This window comes from Neovison vison, chromosome 5, assembly GCF_020171115.1.
Source record: "Neovison vison isolate M4711 chromosome 5, ASM_NN_V1, whole genome shotgun sequence".
NCBI classification, from domain to species: domain Eukaryota; kingdom Metazoa; phylum Chordata; class Mammalia; order Carnivora; family Mustelidae; genus Neogale; species Neogale vison.
In genome coordinates, this window is record NC_058095.1 from 38,047,572 (window position 1) to 38,061,379 (window position 13,808).

The following is a 13,808-nucleotide window of genomic DNA, read 5'->3' on the forward strand; positions in this document are numbered from 1 at the left end:
AGCCATCCAGGTACCCCCCCCCTCTTTCAGTTAAAGTCCTAAAAATAAAAAAGAATGATACACTGGGAGTCTGACAAAAACTATGTGATGGGGATCAAAATCGGAAGAGTACCATTACCATATGCGAAAGCAGGATATATATTTTGCAGGTGAAAAAATTCTAGTTTACACAAAAGAACATAAATCACATGAGATCCTGAATCAGGACCATCAATTTAGGCTTCAATCTCCCTGGGTTTTTTTCCAAGTTTTTATTTAAATTCTAGGTAGTTGACATACAGTGTAATATTGGTTTCAGAAGTAGAATTTAGTGATTCATCATTTACATAGAACACCCAGTGCCTTCATCACATCAAGTGCCCCCCCTTAATACCCATCACCCATTTAACCTGTTCTCACCCACCACTCCTGCCATCAACCCTGTTTGTTCTCTATAAGTAAGTCTCTTTTGGTTTGCCTCCCTCTCTTTTTTCCCCGTTTCCCCTATATTCATCTGTTTTGTTTCTTAAATTCCACATATGAGAGACATCATATGGTATTTGTCTTTCTCTGACTTTTTCTCTTAGCATAATACACTCTAGCTCCATCCATATCATTGTCAATGGCAAGATTTCATTCTTTTGATAGTTGAGTAATATTCCAGTGTATATATCTCACATCATCTTTCTCCATTCATTGGTCAATGTACACTTGGGCTCTTTCCATAATTTGGCTATTGCCGATAATGCAGCTATAAACATCGGGTGCTCATGTGTCTCTTCAAATCAGTATTTTTGTATTCTTTGAGTAAATACCTAGTAGTGCAATTGCTGGGTCATAGGGTGGTTCTTATCTTTAACATTTTGAGGGAACTCCGTACTATTTTCCAGAGTCAAGCTCCCTATCACATTGTGTTTAAGACTCCTGAATACAGTGGTGCTCAGTTACAATTCTGAGCCATAATTTCCAGTTAACACTGATTTTAAGGAATTCAAAACAATATTTTAACTCACAGACCTAATTATAATTAATTTGGTAGAAGGGAAGTTTTTACTTTTCTACTGGAAATTCTGAAGTTGAAGGCAAAGGTTTAAGTGGTTTATCCAATAAATCAATGGCAAGAACTTCGAGAGGGGAGAGAGGATTGTGGCTGGCTCATTTGGTAGAACACGTGACTCTTGATCTTGGGGTTGTGAGTTCAAGCCCCACACCAGGTGTAGAGATCTTTAGGTAGATAGATAGACGGACAGGAAGAGAGGAAAGGGGAGGGACTTTTTATTTAGCAGCTACATGAACTAAGGTAAAAATATTTCTGACCTATAAATAAGTATTTCTTATAGCTCATGTAACTGATTCCTTAAAACACATGTGCCAAAAAATTACAAAACTCAAGGGTGTACCAGTCACACCCTGGTCTATGTCAGGGGTGAGCAAACTTTAGGCTGTGCAGTCAAGTCTGGCCCAATATTTTTTTAATAAGTGAAATTTTATTAGAATACAGTCACACCCATTTGTTTACATATTGTCTATAGCTTTTTGTGTTTTATAACAGCAGGGTTGAGAGGTTATGACAGATACCCTGTGGCCTGCAAAGCCTAAAATTTTACTATCTGGCCCTTTACAGAAAAATCTTGCTAGGCTCCTGGGTGGCTCAGCTGTTGCGTGCCTGATTTCAGCTCAGGTCATGATCTTAGGATTGGGAGGTCAAGCCCCGTGTCAGGCTCTGCGCTCAGCGCTGAGTCAACCTGTCTCTCTACCTTCCCTCGCTTGCTCTTGTGCTCACTCATCTCTCTCAAATAAACAAAATCTTAAAAAAATAAAATAAGGGCACCTGGGTGGCTCAGTTGGTTAAGTGACTGCCTTCCGCTCAGGTCATGATCCTGGAGTCCTGGGATCAAGTCCCACATCCGGCTCCCAGCTCCATGGGGAGTCTGCTTCTCCCTCTAACCTCCCCTCTCATGCTCTCTCCCTCTCTCCCTCTCTATCTCAAATAAATAAATAAAATGTTTTTTTTAAAGATTTTATTTATTTATTTGACAGAGAGAAATCACAAGTAGAAGGAGAGGCAGGCAGAGAGAGAGGAAGGGAAGCAGGCTCCCTGCTGAGCAGAGAGCCCGATGCAGGACTCGATCCCAGGACCCTGAGATCATGACCTGAGCAGAAGGCAGCGGCTTAACCCACTGAGCCACCCAGGCGCCCCAATAAAATGTTTTTTAAAAAATAAAAAAATAGGGGCGCCTGGGTGGCTCAGTGGGTTAAAGCCTCTGCCTTCAGCTCGGGTCATGATCCCAGGGTACTGGGATCGAGCCCCGCATCGGGCTCTCTGCTCAGCAGGGGAGCCTGCTTCCTCCTCTCTCTCTGCCTGCCTCTCTGCCTACTTGTGACCTCTGTCTGTCAAATAAATAATAAAATAAATCTTAAAAAATAAAAAAAATAAAAAAATAAAAATAAAAAAATAAAATAAAATTATATATATGTATACACACACACACACACACACATACATATACACCACCAATCCTTGGCCTGTACAAATGCCACCCTTAGAATACTGTACAGCACAGCCTATGCAACAGCCCTGAAACAAGTTACTGAAGAAGATATTAATATTGATAGATGAGAAAACTAACACTCAGTTAAACCAAGTTAAGTGTCTAAGGTCATGCAGGTTTAAGTGACAAAGTCAACTTTCAGATCCAGATCTTTCCACTATATCACAGAAGACTATGTATACATGTGGATGGCAGCTATACCTCCCATAGCTATTATTGTAACTCTCAGGTAAGTGCACAAAAATATTAGAGAAATGTTAGTTGTTGTCAATATTATTACAGAGTCAAAATTAAACACTCACATTATTTGGCCTTATGTTCTTTTTTTTTAAAATATTTTATTTATTTATTTGACAGAGATCACAAGTAGAAAGAGAGGCAGGCAGAGAGAGAGGAGGAAGCAGGCTCCCTCGATCCCAGGACTCTGAGATCATGACCTGAGCCGAAGGCAGGGGCCTTAACCCACTGAGCCACCCAGGCGCCCCACGTTCTCTTTTAACCTTTCACAAATTTGGGGCTTTAGCCATGCATGTCTCCATATTTACCAGTCCCTTAAAATGCGATCCTCACACTCCTATTCTCAACATTCTCTATCTGTCCAAATGCTACTCTTTTGCTAGAATCAATTTAAATGTCACATTCTTAGTGGCACTTTCTCTGAGTCTCTAAGCAATCTTCATTGCTCTTTCCTACATTATTCTATAGCATGTTAACTGCAAACACTGTTTAACATTTGTGTCATTTTATTTTCTATTACTCACTGATCTAATCTCCTTCTAGATTGTACATTATTTAAGAAAAAATTTTGGGACACCTGGGTGGCACAGTCAGTTAAGTATCTAACTCTCGGTTTTGATTCAGGTCATGATCTAAAGGTCATGAGACTGAGCTCTATGTCAGGCTTGGCACCCAGCATGGAGCCTGCTTAAGACTCTCCCTCCCTTGCCCTCTGCCCCTCCCCACTGCTCGCTCTCTCTCTCTCTTTCTCTCTCTCTAAAAGAAAGAAAGACAGACAGACATGATTTCATACTCATCCTTATATCCACCTTTCTTCCTACCTACAGTACCTATGTTCTTTGTACATAGTGAATATACATTGGACTTCATGACATCATTCACTTAGTTCTGCTCTATGTTCCAATCTGTTGCTTATCACATCAAACTAGGTTGCCTTCAGCACATCCGTCCACTGCTCAAAAAAAGCAAGAGGGAAGCTGGAAAAACTCTTGTAAATGAAATACAGAATTTTCAATTTCTACAATGTTCATTATGATATTCAATACTTAAAATGTGAATTCCTCCCTATAATTTATCAAGATTAATGATTTCATCAGGTCTATCAACAGAATCATTCTCTCATTTAATCTTTAGAAAATTGTTCATACTCAAATCCTCTCACAAATAAACACAATGTTCCAACTCAGCTGTTGGCAGCAGAATGTGTTCACAATGAACAGCCCCTACAATCCTGGCAAGAATGATAGGATTAGCTAATTACAATATAGTCTTCTATATCTGTTTTCATTGGGATAAGGAACAATCTTGATTTATCAAAATGCAAACAACCCAGAAAGACATCTTAGGACTTTTCTACAAATACGGAGGTTTCATTAAGTCAACTTAAATTGGGCTTTTCTCTACCATGTACTCAATTTTTCTATGATAAAGAGAAATACCAAGGTATGAAGTTTTCATGAGAAATGGGTTGCAACAATTCCATGTACAAGTATTTCAAATAAGCGAGAGATTTATATAGAATGGAAGTTTGACAAAAAGAGGATAGATAGATAAACAAAACAGAAAACAGTCTGTCTCTGCTATAAAAGAACCTTGGTTTCCTTTGGGGAGGAGAGAATAAATCAGGGAATAACCTGAGAATAATAATGAACATTACAACTTATAGGCAGTGATTAAAAATATTTCTCGGGGCACCTGGGTGGCTCAGTGGGTTAAGCCGGTGCCTTCCGCTCAGGTCATGATCTCAGGGTCCTGGGATCGAGTCCCGCATCGGGCTCTCTGCTCAGCAGGGAGCCTGCTTCCTCCTCTCTCTCTCTCTCTCTGCCTGCCTCTCTGCCTACTTGTGATCTCTCTCTGTCAAATAAATAAATAAAAATCTTTAAAAAAAATATTTCTCATATCGCTGCCATATCACAAATTATTGTAACTATGACTTTAAAAAAAAAAGGCAACATTATTTCATCCTTAAGATTAAGCCACAGAAACTAAAGGGAATAAAAAAGAGATTATTTTTCATTTTTGGTAAATTGTATTCCACTAACTTCGGGAAGACTTAAGGAAACCTTCAGAGTTAAACAACATGTGCTGTTTATCCCTCAAACATGTAGGAAAGTAAGTATATCACCTGAGGTGAGCATATTACATGCAGATAAAAACAAGGAAACTTCAATCTTCTACTATTTTCTTATAACAAAATGTGAAACTAATATGAAATATATCTTTTGCTATGAATTCAACGTCATTAAATATGAACAGATAATATTAGAAATTCTCATTCTTAGGGAATTTGCAAAATAAAAAACCAATATGGATTTATGTAACATCTGTCCTGCCTTTATCTTTAGTTCCTCATCTTTTAATCACAAAGGATGATAATGTTAATTAATCAGATCTTATTTTTCTTCTCCAGCTAATGATATGAACTGCAAAAACAAAATTGTACCATGACAGGAACAACAAAAATCCATTCACCATATACAGGCTAGTCAATAAATAGTAATATCTTACAGAGACACTTCACTTAAAGGACATTTCACAGATGTCCACAGTTTAAAAATTCTCCCTTTTTTCCTATTAATTTTACTATGATTGCACAATGTATAAAAAGCAATAGCAGATTTTGAAGATGTAAAGATATTTGACTGCCAAGAAGATTTACTTTTGCCATGAGAGCGCAAAGAATAGATTCTAAAATTTCTTTTTTTTTTTCCAATTTATTTATTTTCAGAAAAACAGTATTCATTATTTTTTCACCACACCCAGTGCTCCATGCAAGCCGTGCCCTCTATAATACCCACCACCTGGTACACCAACCTCCTACTCCCCCCCACCACTTCAAACCCCTCAGATTGTTTTTCAGAGTCCATAGTCTCTCATGGTTCACTAAAATTTCTTTTTTTTTTTTAAGATTTTATCTATTCATTTGACAGACAGAGACAAGTAGGCAGAGAAGCAGGCAGAGAGAGGAGGAAGCAGGCTCCCTGCTGAGCAGAGAGCCCCATGTGGGGGTTCGATCTCAGGACCCTGGGATCATGACCTGAGCCGAAGGCAGAGGCTTTAACCCACTGAGCCACCCAGGTGCCCCTAGATTCTAAAATTTCTATTTCAAAGTCAAAGCCCCATTTTATGTTGTTATACATAATTTTTCCTATTTTTTCCCAGTTGATTAGCTTAAATATTTCCAACCTTCCATTTCAGGCGAATAGACCACCAACCTGAAAAAAGCCCTCTTAATGTGTCACCTAAAAATGCTGGCTAAACTATGAAAATCATCTTGAGATAAATGAACGTAAATTCATAATGAACATCACAAAATAGGGGCGCCTGGGTGGCTCAGTGGGTTAAGCCTCTGCCCTCGGCCCAGGTCATGATCTCATGATCTCATGATCTCAGGGTCCTGGGATCCAAGCCCCGCATCAGACTCTCTGCTCAGCAGGGAGCCTGCTTCCCCCTCTCTCTCCTGCCTCTCTGCCTACTTGTGATCTCTCTGTCAAATAAATAAATAAAATCTTAAAAAAAAAAAAAAAGTTAAAAATAATCAACCCGGAGTTGCAATACACAGGAAAATTATCTTAAAAGTGTAAGAGCAAATAATGCCATGTTCAAACAAACAAAAACTGATTAAAAACATTAATTACTAAGAAAACTTGTTTAAATGTACTTCTGCTCAGCTGGTTGAGTGTACAACTTGATCACAGGGTTGTGAGTTTGAGCTGCACGCTGGGTATAGAGATTCTTACAAAATCTTTAAAAAATATAAAAAAATAAATATACTTCTAAAGTATGTACTTTAGGAAAGAAGGAAACTTAGAAGATTTATCTTGAGATGATGGAATCCTAATTTTAAAAAGATAAACACGAATAAACTTAAACAAACATTACATAAAATGATAACAATGAGGTCTAATTTGTAGAACTAAATTAAATATAGAAGCAAAACATCAGACAACAAACACCCATTCTTAAGGAAATCATCAGAGTTTAAAAATTTAGAAGTCATTCTCAGGGCCACCTGGCTGGCTCAGTCAGAAGAGCATGCAACTCTTGACCTCAGGGTCGTGTGTTTAAGCCCTATACTGGGTGTAGAAATTACTAAAAATAAATACATAAACTTAAAAAAAAGGAAAGACTCCTTCTCATAAAAGGAAGCTGGGTAAATATTATCATTTAACTTTGGATTTTAGGTTAAATATACATGTGGGTTTTTTTTTAATATTTTATTTATTTATTTGACAGAGACCACAAGTAGGCAGAGAGAGAGAGCAGGAAGCAGGCACCCTTCGGAGCAGAAAGTCCAATGCGGGGCTTGATCCCAGGACCCTGGGATCATGACCCGAGCTGAAGGCAGAGGCTTTAACCCATTGAGCCACCCAGGCGCCCCTTAAATATACATGTTAACATTTGGACTCTGAGAAACAAACTGAGGGTTCTGGAGGGGAGGGGGTTGGGTGGGTAGGTGAGCCTGGTGGTGGGTATTAAGGAGGGCACATACTGCATGGAGCACTGGGTGTGGTGCATGGAACACTGAAAGAGAAAATAAAATTTTTTAAAAATGCTATTTAAGAAAAAATATATATAATCAATAGTATACTGTGTAACTTCTAAAGAAGGACAAAAAAAAAGAAAATGAAGGAAGAGGGAAGAAAGAGGTGGAGCTGGAAAAGAATTACAGAAAGGACAAGAAAAACAAGTAAATAAAAAGTATGACAATGAAAAACATGAAAGATAGAAGTAAGCCTGCTATATCAGTAGTAACAAAGTATAAAATATTTACAACTAAAAGGTTTAACAGTCCAGATATTTTAAAATTAAAATTCAACTGTATGCCTTCTCAAAAGACATATCTAAATTACATAAGGAAAAAGACAGAGAATAAAAAGATGAGTTAAGTTGTACCAGACAGGGCACCTGGCTAACTCAGTTGGTACAGCATTCGACTCTTGATCTCAGGATCATGAGTTTGAGCCCCATGCTGGGTGTAGAGGTGACTTAAAAATAAAATCTTGGGACGCCTGGGTGGCTCAGTTGGTTAAGCAGCTACCTTTGGCTCAGATCATGATCCCAGCATCCTGGGATGGAGTCCCACATCAGGATCCCTGCTCGGCAGGGAGCCTGCTTCTCTCTGCTTCTGCTGCCACTCTGCCTGCCTGTGGTTTCTCTTCGCTCTCTCTCTCTCTGATTGATAAATAAATAAATAAATTAAATCTTCAAAAAAAAAATCTTAAAAACAGTTGTACCAACAAATCTAACCAAAAGAACTGGTTAGAAATATTATTACCAAGTAAGATAAACTTTCATGTACAAAGTATTAGTAAGGTAAAGAAGGTCACCACATAATGATGAAAGGTTCAGTTCACCAGGAAGACATAAAAACTTTGAAATTGTATGTACCTAATAGCAGAACTCCAGAATAAAGCAAGTATCAATAGAATTAGGTGAATAAATCAATAGATCAACAAATCCACTATAATAATAGAAGAAATGAACTCATCTCTTTCTGTAACTGATAGACAAATCAGTGAGGATATTAAACACCTGAATGACATAATTGATAAAGTTTTATTTTATGATTATATTTATAGCATGCACCCAACAACTGGAGCATATACACTCTGTTCAAGCACATGTGAAATGTTTTTGAAAAATGACCATACAGGAGCGCCTCGGTGGCTCAGGCAGTTAAGCGTCTACCTTGGGCTCAGGTCATGATCCCAGGGTCCTGAGATGGAGCCCAGAGTTTGGCTCCCTGCTCTGCGAGGAGTCTGGTTCTCCTCTACCTCTGATCTGTTCCTCCCCCTACTCGTGTTCTCTCTCACTCACTCTAATAAATGAATAAAAAAAAACTTAAAAAAAGAAATATAGGACTATAGAAAATTTTAAAAAAGCAAAAGCAAAACCTGTGCCATATATACATGAACACGCTTTTCTCCAAAAAAAACATACACATGGCCAGAAGACACATGAAAAAAATGTTCAACATCACTAACTATCGGGGAAGTGCAAATCAAAACTACAGTGAGGGCGCCTGGGTGGCTCAGTGGGTTAAGCCTCTGCCTTCGGCTCAGGTCATGATCTCAGGGTCCTGGGATTGAGCTCCGCATTGGCGGGGGGCGGGGGCCTCTGCTTGGCAGAGCGCCTGCTTCCCCCCTTTCTCTCTGCCTGCCTCTCTGCTTCCTTGTGATCTCTCTCTCCCTGTCAAATAAATAAATAAAATCTTAAAAAAAAAACTACAATAAGATATCACCTCACACCCGTCAGAATGGCTAAAATCAAAAACACAAGAAAAAGTGTTTTACCAGATAATAACAAAATATTTTCCAGTTAATATTCTCACCAATAGTGTATAAGGGTTCTTGTTCTGCTACATCTTTGCCAATACTTGGGATGAGTCAGCTCTTTAATTTCTGCAAATCTAGTAAATATAAAAACTTTGTTTCATTGAGTTTATAATTTGCATATTTCTTTGTTCTCTAATGAAGTTTAGCATTTTCTTAAGTAGTTTCTTGGCTATTCTTGTTTCTTCTTTGAGAAATGCCTATCCTTGTTACTTATCTATTTTCCTATTGATTTGTCTTTTCCTTATTGGTTTGTGGGAACTCCTTCTTTTATCAGGTATAAGTGTTACAACTATCTTCTCCTAATTTATGGCTTCTCTTTGCATTTTTCTTACATTCTTTTTTAATGATTTTTTTCAGAAAAACATTATTCATTATTTTTCACCACACCCAGTGCTCCATGCAAGCCGTGCCCTCTATAATACCCACCACCTGGTACCCCTACCTCCCACCCCCCCCGCCACTTCAAACCCCTCAGACTGTTTTTCAGAGTCCATAGTCTCTCATGGTTCACCTCCCCTTCCAATTTACCCAAATTCCCTACTCCTCTCTAACGCCCCTTGTCCTCCATGCTATTTGTTATGCTCCACAAATAAGTGAAACCATATGATAATTGACTCTCTCTGCTTGACTTATTTCACTCAGCATAATCTCTTCCAGTCCCGTCCATGTTGCTACAAAAGTTGGGTATTCATCCTTTCTGATGGAGGCATAATACTCCATAGTGTATATGGACCACATCTTCCTTATCCATTCATCCGTTGAAGGGCACCTTGGTTCTTTCCATAGTTTGGAGACTGTGGCCATTGCTGCTATAAACATTGGGGTACAGATGATTTTTTTTAAAGATTTATTTTTTTATTTGAGAGACAGTGAGGGTGAGGGAAGGAGAGGGAGAAAGAATCTGAAGCATGATTCCCCACTGCGTGCAGAGCCCCAAGCAAGGCTCAATCTCACGACCTCAAATTCATGACCTGAGCCGAAACCAAGAGTCCAGTGTTTAACTGACTGAGCCACCCAGGCACCCCTGTTTTGTTAGTCTTTTTAAATTTTCATCTTTATATTTACATTCTGTCCCTCAATATGTTTAATTTTATGTTTGTATATATAAGATTTTCTTTCTTTACAATTTTGAGATGGGGTTTCCTCTGACAAACTGACCAAAATATACTTGAGATAGTGTCTTGTTCTATTTTGCTCACCTGTCTGTTTATACTCCTTCCTTTTTTGTTGATGTCATTGTTGTTGTTTTCTTTCCCTTGCTTTCTCTTGTTTTTTTTTTTTTTAATTTCCATTTTTTGGGTAACATTCTATCCTTTCATTGTATTTAATTTTATTTTTGTACGTATACAAGTTTTCCTTTCTATACAATTTTGGGATCTAGTTTTTTTGTTTGTTTGTTTTTGTTTTGTTTTTCTTTTCAATGTAACAGTATTCATTGTTTTTGCACCACACCCAGTGCTCCATGCAATAGTGCCCTCTCTAATACCCACCACCTTGTTCCCCCAACCTCCCACCCCCTCACCCCTTCAAAACCCTTAGGTTGTTTTTCAGAGTCCATAGTCTCTCATGGTTCATCTCCCCTTCCAATTTCCCTCAACTCCCTTCTCCTCTCCATCTCCCCATGTCCTCCATGTTATTTGTTATGCTCGGGATCTAGTTTTCTAAAAAACAGACCAAAATACACACGGAATCCAGTGTAATCCTCTATTCTGCTCAACTGTCTGGTTATATTCTTTCCCCCAACCCCCCACTTCCCTGTTTTTGAGTCTCTTCTGAATTGTTTAGTGTATATTTCTCTGCAGCTGCTGTTGCCCTTTCAGTATTTTAGTCTTTTGTTTATCTATTCTTCTCTGGACAGAATGGCAAAAAGGAAAACTCACCTCAAAAAAGAGAACACGAGCAGTACTGACTGTCAGAGACCTAATCAATATGGATATTAGTAAGATGTTGGAACTACAGTTCAGAATAACAATTATAAAGATACTGGCTGGGCTGAAAAAAAGCATAGAAGACACTAGAGAATCCCTTTTCAGAGAAATAAAAGAATTAAAATCTGGGACGCCTGGGTGGCTCAGTTGGTTGGACGACTGCCTTCGGCTCAGGGCGTGATCCTGGAGTCCCGGGATCGAGTCCCGCATCAGGCTCCCAGCTCCATGGGGAGTCTGCTTCGCTCTCTGACCTTCTCCTCGCTCGTGCTCTCTCTCACTGTCTCTCTCTCTCTCAAATAAATAAATAAAATCTTTAAAAAAAAAAAAGAATTAAAATCTAATCAAGTCGAAATAAAAAAGGATATTAATGAGATGCAATTAAAAATGGAGGCTCTAAGTACTAGAATAAATGAGGAGGAAGAGAGAAATAGTGATATAGAAAACCAAATGATGGAGAATAAAGAAGCTGAGAAAAAAATAGATAAACAAATACTGGATCATGAGGGGAAAATTTAAGAGATAAGTGACACCATAAAGCAAACAATATTAGGATTAGGATCCCAGAAGAATAAGAGATAGGGACAGAATGTATATTAGAGCAAATTATAATGGAAAACTTCCATAATCTGGGGAAGAAAACTGGCATCAAAATCCAAGACGCACAGAGAACCCACCTCAAAATCAATAAAAATAGGTCAATACTCTGACATCTAAACTTAAAAATCTCAGAGAAAAAAAAGAAATTCCTGAAAACAGTTTGGGAGAAGAGGTCTGTAAACTACAAGGGTAGAAACATTAGGTTGGCAAGAAACCTATCCATGAAGACTTGGCAGGCCAGAAAGGAATGGCATGATATATTCAGAGTACTAAACTAGAAAAATATACAGGCAAAGGTACGTTATCCAGCCAGGATGACATTCAAAATAGGAAGAGTGATTAAAAAAGCCTCCAGGACAAGCATAAACTAAAGGAATTTGTGATCACCAAACCAGCCCCACAAGAAATACTGAAAGGGGTCCTCTAAGCAAACAGAGAGCCCAAAAGTAACAGAGACCAGAAAGGAACAGAGACAAAGTACAGTAACAGTCACCTTACAGGCAATACAATGGCACTAAATTCATATCTTTCAATAGTTACCCTGAATGTAAATGGGCTAAATGCCCCCAATCAAAAGACATAGACATTCTATCTGATTGGATTAAAAAAAAACAAGACCCATCGATATGCTATCTGCAGATTCATTTTAGACCCAAAGACATCTTCAGACTGAAAGTGAGGGGGTGGAGAACAATTTATCATGCTAAGGGACATCAAAAGAAAGCAATCCTTTTAACAAACAAATTAGACTTTAAACCAAAGACTGTAATCAGAGATAAGGAAGGACACTATATCATAATTAAAGGTCTATCCAACAAGAAAAGCTAACAATTGTAAATATTTATGCCCCTAATACGTGAGCAGCCAATTATAATAATACAATAATAGTAAGGGACTTTAACACCCCCATCAACGAAATGGACAGATCATCTAAGCAGAAGATCGACAAGGAAATAAGGGACACACTAGACAATATAACTTCACAGATATATTCAGAACATTCCAACCCAAAGCAACAGAATACACGTTCTTCTCTAATGCACATGGAACATTCTCCAGAATAAATCACAACCTGGGTCACAAATCAGGTCTCAACTGGTATCAAAAGACTGGAACCATTTCCTGTATATTTTCAGACCACAATGCTCTGAAGCTAGAACTCAACCACAAGAGGAAGGTTGGAAAGAACTCAAATACATGGAGGCTAAAGAGCATGCTACCAAAGAATGAATGGGTCAACCAGGAAATTAAAGAAGAATTTTTAAAATTCATGGAAACAAATGAAAATGAAAACACAACTATTCAAAATTTTGGGATACAGCAAAGGCAGTCCTAAGAGTCCTAAGTATATAGCACTACAAGACTTTCTCAAGAAATAAGAAAGGTCTCAAATACACAACCTACCCCTACACCTAAAGGAGTTGGAGAAAGAACAGCAAATACAGCCTAAACATATCTGGAGAAGATAAATAAAAAAAGATTAGAGGATAAATCAATGAAAGAGAAACCAAAAGAACAGTAGAACAGATCAACAAAACTAGAAGTTGGCTCATTGAAAGAATTAGTAAGATTGATAAACCCCTGGCCAGACTTATCAAAAAAGAAAAGAGAAAGGACCCAAATAAAGAAAATAATGAATGAAAGAGGAGAGATCACAACCAACACTGAAGAGACAAAAATAAATATAAGAACATATTATGAGCAACTACATGCCAACAAATTAGACAATCTGGAAGAAATGGATGCATTCCTAGAGACGTATAAACTACCAAAACTGAACCAGGAAGATACAGAAAACCTGAACAGACCCATAACCAGCAAGGAAATTGAAGCAGTTATCAAAAATCTCCCAACGGGGTGGCTGGGTGGCTCACTTGTTAAGCGTCTGCCTTTGGCTCAGGTCATGATCCCAGGTGGCACCAAGACCCATGTCTGGCTCCCTGGTCGGTGGGAAGCCTGCTTCTCTCCCTCTCCCACTCCTCCTGCTTGTGTTCCCTCTCTCACTGTCACTGTCTCTCTCTGTCAAATAAATGAAATCTTCATTTAAAAAAAAATCTCCCAACAAACAAAAGGCCCAGGGCCAGACGGCTTCCCAAGGGAATGCTATCAAACATTTAAGGAAGAATTAATACCTATTCTTCTGAAGCTGTTTCAAAAAACTGACATGGAAGGAAAAC

The 13,808-nt window shown here is 38.4% G+C and overlaps 1 protein-coding gene across 1 annotated transcript in view; it reads right to left on the bottom strand.

Annotated features, from left to right (window-relative positions):
- PPM1E (protein phosphatase, Mg2+/Mn2+ dependent 1E) overlaps window positions 1-13,808 on the bottom strand; it is a 213,451-nt gene that overhangs the window by 137,060 nt on the left and 62,583 nt on the right. The window lies entirely within an intron of this gene.